This window comes from Pinus tabuliformis, chromosome 9 (genome assembly GCF_031772625.1).
Source record: "Pinus tabuliformis cultivar Carrire ecotype Pingquan chromosome 9, CPIR1, whole genome shotgun sequence".
Lineage (NCBI taxonomy): Eukaryota > Viridiplantae > Streptophyta > Pinopsida > Pinales > Pinaceae > Pinus > Pinus tabuliformis.
In genome coordinates this window covers 432,578,396-432,592,428 of record NC_142307.1, presented here as the reverse complement: position 1 = coordinate 432,592,428, position 14,033 = coordinate 432,578,396, and positions in this window count along the sequence as shown.

The following is a 14,033-nucleotide window of genomic DNA, read 5'->3' as shown; positions in this document are numbered from 1 at the left end:
ATTGGTCCACCAGGCCAGCCAATATTAGCAGCTCCACCAGGTCCATTGCAAAACTTTTCGAGGTCTTGTCGCACCTAGAAAGCACAATGGCTGACTTGAACAAATATAAATATTTGCTCTTCATAGTGTTGAAGTACCTTAATGAGGGCAAGTAGAAAGAGACAGTGCCCTAGTAAGTTTGTTTTTAGTCTTGCCATCACTTTGTTTTCTATATTTTGTTAATATGTTGAGTGCACAGGCGCCTAACCTTTTCATGGCGTGGACGGTGAAAGGCTGGAGTGAGAATCAAGGATTTTCTTTAACCAGAGTATGTTGAAGACCTAGTGATGACTGGAAAATTCGACCAAGCTGAGCACTACTTATTGGGTTTTACAAAAATCGATGAAAATATGCAATCTGAAAAATGTTCTTTGAGATCAGGATGCATAAATATGATGAAGCACTAAAACAGTAAGTTGTTTCTTCTTTCTGTACATCTTCCAGTATCAAATTGTTTAATTGAGAGATTTCAGATTCCGTTCATGGCTGCTTGTTGATTATTTGGTCTTGGTTTTTCCGTAATGGTGAATGATGGGTTGTTTCCTTTTCAGCCTTTTTAATGCTTGTGAACGAGAAATGTATCATGAGGATTTTGGCAGTTTAAAGGCTATAAAATTTTCAACATTTTTGTGGGGCTATGTTTTTTTTATCTGTGCAACGGTTGTTTGGTAATGATGCTTAATTGTCTCGTGACTGTGAATGACATTTGAACTTTTTGGTTACATGAAGGGAAAATTAGCAACTTAGCCAAATATTTCGCCTAATTCACTTACCTTCTTTTTATTCTTTTCATATTTGTGACTCTTCATTGTATTCTTTTGAGTTTTTGAAAGTAGGGTTTTGAATTCTAAATTCTTTCAAGTCCTCTTGGTTTTTAAAATTTTGGGGAAATTGGCTTTGTGGAAGGTTCATAATTTCTCATCCATAGATGTAAATTTTTTTGGCTATGTTATTCTTATTTGTTTTTCCATAGTTTTCTTTACAAGATCCGAGTGTTTATTCATGGTCTAAATCACTGAATTCTTATTAAACAAATCATTGAGCAAATTTTTGTGCATTCTTTGGAATATTGTTTGCTTATTTATTGTGTCATTTGAGTGTTTATTGATTGCCTAAATCATTGAATTACTACTAAACAAATCATTGAATAAAGTATTCTTTCGAATATTGTTTGTTTATTTATTGTTTGCTTATTGTGGAAAACATGTTGTTATGTTATGTAAAAAAATTTGACTCGGTCAAATTACAAAACAATAATAATAAAAATAACCCTACTTTAAACATTCTTATTTGGTCAAAAATAGAATAAAGAAAATTAAAAATAACTCTACGAACTAAAATAATAAGGTAAACTTGACTTGGTCAAGTTACTGGTGTTTTTGAACTGTAGGTATATGAGAACTCATGGTATTGACCCATTGTATTCATGTGGAATATAGTCTATTTAAAGGAGAAAATTAAACTAGAAAATTAAACCAGCATAGATCCATCTTAACTCAAGACCTACCAAGTTCTGCCAGGTATCAAATCTCTTTTCACTCCAAAAGAAGTATATATCTCAAGATATTTGATCCATCTCAAAGCTTGGTAGATCCAGAGTTATGAGTCTATAGATTGTTAAGGTTTCATGTTTTGTTATGCTCTTGACCTACGAGAAGATACCAGAATACCAAATATGCGAATAAATATACCCAGAACACAGAACAATAAGAAATAACAGCATGTATTTTACTATTCAGAAAGGAAAGCAATGCTCACTTGCCTCTTCAAGTGGGCAACCTCCAATAGAGCTGGGATCAATTACAAAATAAGACACGATGCTCCTCGAGGGGAGCCTCTATCCTTTATATAGGATTCATACATGCAATACCATGGTTCTTATTAATACCATCTATCTAATACCATGGCCCATTTTAAACTAACTGTGGTCCCTTCTTTAAATGTGGGTCAACCACTTACAATTATTATTATGGGCTTTATTGACTCTTTACTTAACTATAACTATGACTCAACCATAGATAAGGCGGTTAGGGTTGGACCTTAACATGCCCTCCCCCATAAAAATAGCCTTGTCCTCAAGGCTGAAGCTGCAGAAACTATTAAAGGACAGTGGCTGGTTCCCAGGTTGCATCTTCTGGAGAGGTATCTTTTGACTTGACAAGGACTTCCTTGATCATGCGGCCGCACAGGTGACGTTCTCGTGTATTAAGAACCTGTTCAGGTTGGAGCCAGATTGAACCTTCTTCATCCAATTTTGGTAGATTGGTTTGAATTCGGCAATGGTTCCCAATCACTTTCTTGAGGCATGAGACATGGAAGATTGGATGGATTTTTGCAATGGGTGGCAAAACTAGCTTGTAGGCTACTTCTCCGATGCACTTAAGTACTTGATATGATCCGTAGAATTTTGGAGATAATTTCTAACAACCCTTGTCTTTGAGTGATGTTTGCTTATATGGTTCCAACCTAAAAAATACCTGATCTCGTTCTTGAAATTTTCATTCTGAACGATGTTGATCTGCCTGTTGCTTCAAACGGTTTTAAGCTTGATGGAGATTTTCTCTGAGGTGGGCCAGCATGGTTGTGTGGTTCTGTAGGAGTTGATCCACTGCTTATACCTTCGAGCATCCCTGGATATAAGAAGTAGGTGAAGGAGGGAGTTGACCATAAACTGCTTCATATGGAGTCATTTTGGTGGTGGCATGATAGTTAGTGTTATACCACCATTTGGCTAGAGGTAACCACTGTACCCATAGATGTTGCTTTTCTGATGTGAAACACCTAAGGTAGGTCTACATACATTTGTTGTCTGCTTCAGTTTGACCATCAGTTTGGGGATGATAGGAAGTACTGAGTTGTAGTTGGGTACCTTGTAGCCTGAAGAGTTCCTGCCAAAAGTTACTGGTGAGATCAGGTCATGACCAGACACAATGGAAGTGGGCATGCCATGCAATTTGAAGATTTGGTCCATGAAACATTGAGCCACCAAAGCTAGTGTAAAAGGGTGGGGTAGGGCGCAAAAATGAGCATACTTAGAAAGTTTGTCCACAACCACCATGATGAATGACTTTTTGTCTGACTTCAAAAGACCCGTAATGAAGTCCATAGAAACCTCCATCCAAATTGAAGCTGGGATGGGCAATGGTTGCAATGTGCCTAGGGATTTGACTGTTTCTCCTTTGTGGCGGTGACATACATCACACTCAGCTACAAAAGTAAGAATGTCCTTTTTCATGTCTATCCAAAAGAATGAACGTCGGGTGTGAGCATAAGTCTTCGAAAGCCTGAATGACCTGCAGTGGGAGATGAGTGCAACTCCACCAAAATGTGACTTTTGAGGGTGGATGTTGGTGATATCATGACTCTGTCCTTATAGTGAAGAATCTCATCCTGCTAAGAGTAGCCCACTATGGAATTTGGATCCGCCTGCAATTTATTAATGAGTTGGGAGAGAAAAAGATGTGAAAACCATTCCTTGCGAGCCTCTTCAATCCATTCCATAATGGGAAGGGAGATTGCGAGCAGGGTGCTTTCCTCCTCAAATTGGCGTGATAAAGCATCTGCTACGACATTTTCACACCCTTTCTTGTAAAGTATCTCATAATCATATCCCAACATTTTGGCGAGCCATTTATTTTGTTATGGCGAGGATAGGCGTTGCTCCAAAAAATATTTAAGGCTTTGATGGTCTGTGCGGATTTGGAAACACCACCCCAATAAGTATGCTCGCTAGGTATCCACTGCATGTAAGATGGCCATCATCTCCTTCTCATAGGTAGATTGTCCCAGATTTGTCCCACTTAGTTGTTGGCTAGTGAAGGCCAAGGGTCGACCTTCCTGCATTAAGACCACCCCAATACCTATACCTAAAGCATCACATTCAATCACAAAAGATTTGGTGAAGTCAGGTAGTGCTAATACGGGGGTGGAACACATGGCATGTTTGAGAGCTATAAATGCCTGTTGCGCTTCATCATTATAGAGAAATGAATTTTTCTTAAGAAGGTGAGTGAGGGGTCTAGCAATACGACCATAATTGCAGACAAATTTGCGATAGTAGCCCGTGAGACCCAAAAATCCTCTCAAGCTCTTCAAGGTCTTTGGTTGAGGCTAATCTTACATTGCCTGGATCTTTTTGGGGTCCACCCTGACACCTTCACGCCCCACAATGTGGCCCAAATACTCAACTTCTTCCATGCCAAAAGAGCACTTGGACATCTTGACAAATAATTTATGCTTCCGAAGCAATTGTAAGAGCAGATCTACATGCTGAAGATGTGTGGTGTAGGTGCAGCTGCAGATGAGGATGTCATCAAAGAAAACAAGGACAAATTTTCTGAGATATGATTTGAGCAGGTGGTTCATGAGGCTGTGAAAAGTGGATGGGGCATTACAAAGACCAAATGGCATGACCAGGAATTCATAATGGCCTTCATGAGTTCGGAAAGCAGTCTTTGGAATTTCTACTTCTTTCATGTGAACTTGGTGATAGCCTGAGCAAAGTTCGAGCTTAGTAAAGAATTGAGCCCCATTTAGTTCATCTAGCAAATCATTGACAACCGGGATGGGAAATTTATCTTTGACCGTTAGCTTGTTGAGGGCCCTGAAGTTTGGACATACGTCATTCCCCATCTTTCTTGAGCACCATGACCACATGCAATGAATAAGGACTAATGCTAGGACGAATGACGCCTGCTTCCAGGAGTTCCTTGATGATTTTTTCTAATTCATTCTTTTGGGTGAACGGATATCTATATCGGTGCACATTTGGTTGTTGGGCCCTTGGGACCAAAGTAATGCTATGATCTTTTTCCCCTCTCGATGGTGGAAGCTCATGAGGCTTGTCAAAGACCGGCAAATGGTTGTTTTAGATCTGTTGCATCTCAAGATGAATATGAAGAGAAGTGGGTTCAAAGGCCTAGATGGCATTAAATTGGGATATAACTCCATGGTGGCCCTTTTTTAACAATTGTTCCATCCTATGCGAGCTGATGATAGAGGGAGCACCCGCCTGGAGTCCGCGGAGGGTATGTGTGTGGTTGTTCTGCTTAAAGCTCATATATAACTCCTGGAAATCCATTGTGATTGGGTCGAGTGTGCAAAGCCATTCAACACCCAAGAAAATGTCACACCCACCCATGTGTATGGAAAACATGTGGGTCTTTAGCTGATAATCCCTCATTTGAAGTTTGACATTTTCACAGCGATCTTCACATTTCATTGTCCCCCCATTAGCAATTTGGACCAGGAAATTAGAGACTGCTCTAACAAAAAAATGCACTGCTTTAGCGACTCTTTGATGGATAAAGTTATGCGTACTGCCACTATCAATAAAGACTACTACACGGAAATGCTTAATAAAACCTTTGATTCTGAGAGTTTGGGGAGAAGAATTCCCTGCCAAAGCATGAAGTGAGATAACTAGTTTGTCAGGTGTCATTGGGAGCACATTGTCCAGTTGGTTGTCCTCATCTTCCTCCTCTGGTTCCTCAAATGGTGGGGTTTCCTCCAATGAACTATGATCAGTAGCATCAATTTGAAAGAATTTGGGTTCCTTGCATTTATGCCCTGGGGAGTATTTTTCATCACAGTAGTAACACAATCCTTGCTTTCTGCTTTCTGTGATTTCCGCTAGTGACACCTTTTGAACCTTAAGTGTCTGGGTAGTGCTTGGAGCCTAGGTGGGGTGACCCCTGGTCATGAAATTTGGACGAGTCAACTGGGCTGCTAACACACATTGTACTTCACGAGCTATCTTGCAAGCATCCAACCATGAGATTGGGCGTTGCAAATAGACATGGGCTTGTATAGCTTGTTTGAGACCACTGACAAAGCATTCCAAGTAGAACTCATCGTGTAGAGCTCCGATGCTGAAGGTTAAGGCTTCAAAGGCTGTAATATATTCTTGCACGATTCCTGTTTGTCAGAGCTTAGTAAGACAACCCAAAAAAATAGATTCATGGTCAAAGCGATCCGAAAGGGATTTTGTGAATATTTGCCAAGTCATGGGCCTTCCAGAGCAATGTTGATGCCACTGCCACCATTGCCATCTTTCGTTGTCCAAGTACATGCTACCCACACTTAGATGAGTCACATCATCTCTGATGTGATTCAATGTGAAATATTGCTCTTTGTGCTAGCCATTTGGTCAGATGAGAGCCATCAAATTTATACATGTCCAGCTTGGGTGGTAGTGGTTGGGACTGTTGGTGGTTTCCATAGAATTGAAGAGAATGGTTAGACTCGCCCTCAATGTTTTCATTAAAATCATATGCCTCTGATTGTTCCCTTGGCTTTCCCTTTGTGAAAGTTGCTTGTAATTTCTCGATTTTCTTCGTTAATTCCTCCAACCTATGTTCAAGGGATTCCATCTTCTCATTGGCCATAGCTTGAGCTCTAGTTTGTACCATGCACCGATCCGGTGCACTTGTCGAAACTGTGATAAAAAAATTTGGTACCACCCGATTTTTTACTCTAACAAGTGAATGGTACCGCCTTGCTCAGCTCGTCGACCTGATTCTTATGGGCTAAGTCTCCTATAAGCGTCCCTAGAGTGTCTCAGATTTTTTTTTTTTTGCTATACGCCGAGAGGAGTTTTACTCCACGCTTGGGAATACTACAGTAGCAGATTCCCTGAAAAGTTGCTCCTGCCCAATGTCCTACGAGAATCCTACCAGGTATAGGAGCCACACAATGGAAAATTTGACTATTTCGACTGCTACTGAACCCAACTACTGGATCTGAATGGTGGATCTAATAGATCTGATTGGTGGATCTGATAGATATGATTGGCAGACTTGATAGATCTGATTAGCGGATCTGATAGATTTGATTAACGGATCTGATAGATTTGAGTGGCAGAACTGATTTTTTCTGCTAGACCTGATTGAGAAAAGATGATGGGTGATCGAGAGAGAAACAAGGGAACTAGGATCTCACAGAGTGTGAGGTGCTACAGATCGCAATATACATAAGGGTCCGATAGTAGTACTCGGACCAATCTTTCAGGGCACTAACCAAGGAGGATCAACCGTATCCTTAGCCGTACAACCCGACTACCCTATCGTACCCGTGAGTAATCTCCCCGAGTGCTATTCTCGGTGTTCTGTAGCAGAACGATGACCGACGGTTTATCTATGGCGAGGTTTCAAGACATCCTAAGGGGGCTTTTGATACATCCAAAGGGTACTTGGAAGACAGTTCATTAGCAGTTCTATCTAATGCACTATTACTCGAAGGGGTACCCACAGGGGTTACAAAGGAGTCCAACAAGTGTGACCACCTCTTGTATTTCCTGCGTGCGTGCCTCCCCAAATCCGCAGGTTTATGCGCTCAACAACTGATCCCATGGTTTAAAGATGCTGGAACATATCTTTAGCCAAAAAAAGAAAAATCTGCTAAAAATGGAGATCCCACCGGCCCTGGAAAGTGCTCTGATACCACTTGTTATGCTCTTGACCTGCGAGAAGATCTCAAAATACCAAATATGTGAAGAAATATACCCAAAACACAGAAAAATAAGAAATAACAACATGTATTTTATTATTCAGAAAGGAAAGCAATGTTCACTTGCCTCTTTGAGGGGGCAACCTCCAATAGAGCTGGGCTCAATTACAAAATAAGACACGATGCTCCTTGAGGGGAGTCTCTATCCTTTTTATAGGATTCATACATGCAATACCATGGGTCAGTACCATGGTTCTTATTAATACCATCTATCTAATACCATGGCCCATTTGAAACTAACTGTGGTCCCTTCTTTAAATGTGGGTCAACCACTGACAATTATTAATATGGGCTTTATTGACTCTCTACTTAACTATAACTATGACTCGACCATAAATAAGGGGGTTAGGGTTGGACCCTAACATGTTTATTAATGTATTATAACCTTAGATGTAACATAGTCGTATTGCAATAATTGACACTTGCAATCATTGACACTCTCTTACTTTCCAAAATTTCAGAGAAGAAATAAGTTAGAAATCTATGGTATTTTTCAACTATTCTATTGGGTTATTGGTCACTCTGTCATTGCATCTTGGATGTTGAATATTTCATTAATTATATCTCTTCTTTGTTTCTCAATGTGAATTTTTTTGTGCTTACTCGCCTTTTTTTTAAATTCTGAATTAGAAGATGTATGTTCAAGGCTCTTTTATGTGGTTCCATGTAAAATTAAGAAAAAGTTTATTGGACACCTATTATGTTGGGTTATTTGTTATTTTGTAGAAATGATTGGTCCAAAGTTGTCGAAATACTTTAAAATGATCTTAAAGAATTTCAAGATATAATGCAACTACTTATAATTGACAATCTCACGTATTGATTGTTTTCCTATACTATTTTTATTGCCTCCTTGAAGTTTCTTGATTCTTTTTTTTTTGTAAGATTTGACTTATTATTTGGTTACATGTAGTGAGGTTACAACTTTCCACCAAGCCCTCCTTGACATTTCTTTATTCTTTATTTTTTTGTAAGGTTTAATTTATTATTTGGTTACATGTAGTGAGGTTACAACTTTGCATCAGGCCCTGAAGTGGTTTAACATTAGAAAACTTATAGAAGATAACCCTGTTTATGTCCCAAGTTGATGTTTCTTGTCGTTCCAACTTCAAGGCTTAAAACCCTCACGAGTTAAAAGTTCTTCTTCTCTCCCTAGTTCATCAATGAGAAATTATCATTATTGGGTTTAGGAATTATCTATATTGGTTATATATTTTTTCATTTTTCAGAAAAATCCTGTCCTTTTGATGGATGCATTTTTTCCAAGGATTTCTCATATATGTTGTCAATAATGATTGCAATCAAGCTACTATTGGATTTTATAGTCATTTCTTGCCACATGGAGGAATGTATTACTTGGATATTTTGTAACTTCCAACAATGATGTAATATTTTATATTGTTTATTCTTCATTGGAAATATGATGTTTGAAAAAATCCTCTCCCTAATCCTGATATCAAAACATTGTATATTGATCATATATGTGAGCCACTAATTGGCCTACAAACTACACTTCTACCAAAAAATCCTCCTATGAGGATAATACAAAATGTGGTGGATTTTTAATACATTTATTTATCTCAGTAGATATTTATTACTGTTTGAATAAACTCTTTATGTGATTGGTTGCAACCATTTTAACCTAGATTTAACAACACTACTACTGATCATCACATACCACATGATGTAGTAACTACTACTGGTTTTGCCTTTCTACCACCTCTAAATGCAGGTCAACTATTTGATAATATATTAATTTATAATATTATATAATTATCTATATATTCCCTTATTCAGTAGAAGGCGAAGGTCATTGATGTAGTCAAAACCATCCTAGATACATCTTAATCCATGATATATCATTGTATCAAGCACTGAGAGGGATCAAATCTCTCGAGGTGAAACCCTCTTTTTTGAGTGTAAAACTTGAGGAAAGGTTTTCATATAGATATTTTTTATCCCTATTAGTGCTTGATAGATCCATGGTTAAGATGGATCTAGGTTGGTTATGTAATACTATATAATATCTTACTTGTATATATGTGTATTTTTCTTACTCCCTCTCTCTATCTCACCCACTAAACATACACACACTCTCTCCATTCCTATCCATTATTTTCTCCCTCCCTCTTCCTCTCCCTCTATCTTTATTTCCCTTCTCTCTCACTCTCTTCCCTTCTCTCCCTCTCTCTCTCTCCTTATATCTCTCTCCCCTCCCGCTCTCCTCTCTCCCTCTCTCCATCTCTCCCTTGTCACTCCCTCTCTCTCTCCACCTTTCTCCCTACATGTATTTCTTCTTCCCTCCATCTCTCCCCCTCCAACTCGATATCTCTATCCCTCTATCTCTCTCCTTATCTCTCTCTTCCATCCTCTCTCTCCCTTTCTCTCCCACCTCACTTTGTCTCTTCCCCCATATCTCTTGCTCTCTCTCTCTTCCATCCAACTTTGTGACTATATCTTCCCCTCTCTCCTTCTCTTTCCCACTTAAATCTCTATGTATCGCTCTCTCTCTCTCTCTATCTCTCTCCTCTCCTCTTATCTCTCTTCCCTCCTCTCCTTTCTCCCTCACTCTCTCTTCATGTATCCCTTATCACTCCGTCTCTCTCCCCACCTCTCTCTCTATGTATGTTTCCTTTCTCCCTCTCTCTCCCCTCCTCTCCCTCTCCCTCTCTCTCCCACCTCCCTCTCTCTACCCCCCTGCCCCCACCCATCTCTCTCTCTCTCTCTCTCTCTCTCTCTCTCTCTCTCTCTCTCTCTCCAAATCGGGCACTATCTCCCTCCTTGTCTACCCCCCACCCTATCTGATACTGTTGTATTGTGTTTAAGAAAGTATATAAATAAAAAAAAAGAACTCAATTGTTTGTAAAATATTAAACCCACATTTTGGATCAATCATGTAAAAGAAAACACAATAATAAAAGACTTAAAATAATAATACAGTGTCTTTCCTCTATTATTGTTAGTCACTTTGCTTTCTCTCATCACTTGAATCCTTAGTTAAGATGGATCTATGTTGGTTCTTAATAATATTATTTATATTATATAAATTTAACTAAATAATATATAAAAGTATTCTGATTTCTAATTTTATTAAAACCTTGATTTAATTTCTATGAGAATATTTTTAGTAGTAATGAGGATAGATGGTTTATATATATCTCAAAAGTAATTATAGCCTTTTTCATTTTAGATTTAAATAAAAAAAGGTTATTCCCTGATCGGGGTGAGGGCGGTGGGATGGACTCATTGGGATTCATGACATGGTTAAAATCCCAAGATAAAAGGATGGTGAGGAAATTGGCTCTGGCCCTCACACAGTTGTGAGCCTTTGCAAGGTGGCTAGATGCATGCAAGGCACTTATGATGATTTGAGAGATTGGTATGATACCAACTGCCTAGAATTTTCTGTTCTGTTTTTGTCTTGTGCCAGAGGAATTACTAGTAGTTTGGTTACATTATTATAGGCTGTCTCAGGTGTGCTCTCGAAGGTCCTTTCCGAAGCTAGTCAACTAGGTACAACAACTCCCCTCCATTATACAAAGGCTAACATCTGCGTGTGTGTCTTATCTCTGATTTTTCCCCTTTAAACCCCTTTTCTTAATTTCACTATGATAATTAAGAGGGAACAGGTCTCTAAGACAATATTTCGAGTTTGAATGTCTGCATTCTAGAATTTATGGAAGGAAATTGCTAGTTTTTCTGATGGGTCACCTCAATCCGGTTGAATTGTTTATGTTAATTATGGTATCCTTCTCTCACGAATGGATATACACTGGGGTTCTATGCTCTGGCATTCATTTTGTATTCTATGCATGAGGGCATGGGTTTTATTTCATGGCTTCTTGCTCCATCTACTCATTCGCATGAGAGGATATTATCTGAGTCAACGAACTTTGTGTTTATTTCTTCGGAGGCTTAAGGAGACATGGATTGATGATGTCGACCTTTGGCATTTCACCCATATCATATTTGGTGGAAAATGTTTGCTTTATTTGGTTGATGCTCATATTTATGTGGATTTCTTTTGTGCTCTATGTTTAGGTATTATTCTCATGTACATGCTCCAGGTTCGTCATATTGGCACCTGCACCGTGCTAGGGTTTTAGGGTTGTTATCCTTGTTCATTGTTTCATTATCATGGCCAGCAAGGTATTGGAATGACGTGACCTTCCTCTGGAAGAGGTACCAAGACATGAGAAGATCGAGGCCAAAGTCATCGTGATGGGATTCAATGTGGTGGTAGTTAGTCTGAGCCATGTCCTACTTGAGGCCGCGACCATAGAACAACCTCTGGGCTCATTCATGAAGCGAACCAGGCCTAAAAGATAGGCATACAACCATATATTTACTAGCTTATTTATGGGTGGAAAGCAGACCTGAACTACTAGGCAACACAAGAAAATCTAGATGTTGAGGAATGGTTGGGGATGGTTCTAGACCCTGGTCATAGCAAAGGTTTATCTTCCTAGTATAAACAGACCATGTACCTGTATTTGATCATGATAAACATTGTACCAAGATCCCTATCCACTTTTGTAGCTGCTCCAACCAAGATAGACCTTATTCTTCCATAAATTCATAAAGAATTCCAGCTCATCCAATTTTAGATTTAGAAATAGAATTCCCACCTCAGCCATATAGAAAATCATATTATGTGTCTTCCTCAAACATAATTATCGGGCTCAAGCGCAAAAGATCATGTTCCTGTGGACTCTTCTGATGATTAGTAGTTTGTCTAGTCTAGTATGTTTTTCTATTTTTTTAAGTAAAAATGTAGGATATGCAGACTTTGATACTATGTAATAGACATTTAGATATTAGATAGGACAAGGATACTACGACATATATAGCTCTAAAATATAGTATTAAACTATTTTGTTTTTGGATGGCTTATAATGTGCTACAGTGTCCAACATATCTGGTTCCCCAGTGGGTAGATTGATGCCACCTTACCATCTAATCACGGATGTAATATGCCTTTTTGATGAATGAATGGAGAAGGTCCTTACAATTTTTTTTAATTTGTTATAAAATTAAATTAAAATAAAATATTTATAAAATATTTTGATTGTGAAATAAGTTACAGTTTTTTATAATGTGTTATTGATAAGCCATGTTATTGTAAAAAGGTATATTTCCAAGTTAATAATATCGACGGTAAAGTGGGCATGAATATCCATGGTTAAGAATCTTGTCATATTGTTAAAAAATAAATTGATTGTGAAATAAGTTATGATTTTTGGGCATGTGGTATTGATAAGCCATGGAATTGGCCCATGGTATTATAACAAAGCCTATCAATGGCAAAGTGGGGGTGAATATCCATGGTTAAAATCTTGTCATATTGTTATAAAATATTTTATCAATAAGCCAAGGTATAAGCCATGGTATTGCCCATGGTATTGTAACAAATCATATTTACAAGTTAATATTATCCAAGGTAAAGTGCAGGTGAATATCAATGGTTAAGAATATTGTCATATTGTTATGAATTTTTTTTATTGTGAAATAAGTTATGGTTTTTGGGCATGTGGTATTGATAAACTGTGGTATTAGCCCATGGTATTGTAACAAATCATATTCACAGGTTAATAAAAATAATAATAATATAACAAATTGAATTTTATTATTTTTATTAATTGGCTCTTTATTATTAATTAAGCCAATATTTAAATGTTTACACTCATCCCTGATATCACTTTTAACAAGCTATATGGCATCTCAAAGCAGCTCCCAGATCGCGTATGCTTATGTGGGCCATCCTCTTCAACAAAATTCCCACAGGCTCAAATTTGAAAAACCGATCCTTCCATGGGCCTTTCTGGTGCCATTTGTGCAGGAGCAATGAGGAAGACACTGAACACCTTTTTATGTCATGCCCTGTAGTCATTGAACAATGGTCCCTCCTTTCTTCTCTTTCCCCCTCCCTTAAACGATGGCAAGGACAGTCAATCATCGAAGCCTGGCTGAATTGGCTGGAGAACCACTCGGGCAAAGATAGGAACATCCCTCTCCTCATGTGCTGGGCTATCTGGACGGCGAGGAATCGTGCAATTTTTGACCAAAAAATTCCATCCTGGCCAACCATCATCACCCACATCCTTGCAGATTTCGCTCTCATCCCTGATGACCCCCCAGAGGCCCCTCCTTGATCCATTTCCCCAGAACACATTGATAAATCTTACCCCTGGGCCTACTTTGATGGCTCAGCCCAAGCGGAGGGCTGTGGGGGTGGAGCCCTCCTTTTCCTTAGGGAAGACCACTGCTTCAAATTACAAATATATCTGGGAAGGGGCACAAATAATTATGCCGAGATATCCTCAGCCAAACACCGCATTCACTTTGCACTTGGAAAACGCTGCACCAAACTACAACTGTTTGGAGACTCAAAACTTGTCTGCAACTGGCTCAATAGAAAATCTATCTGCACTGTTTTTTCTTTGAGACATATTCTGGATGAGACACACAGACTTATAACAGCTTTTGAA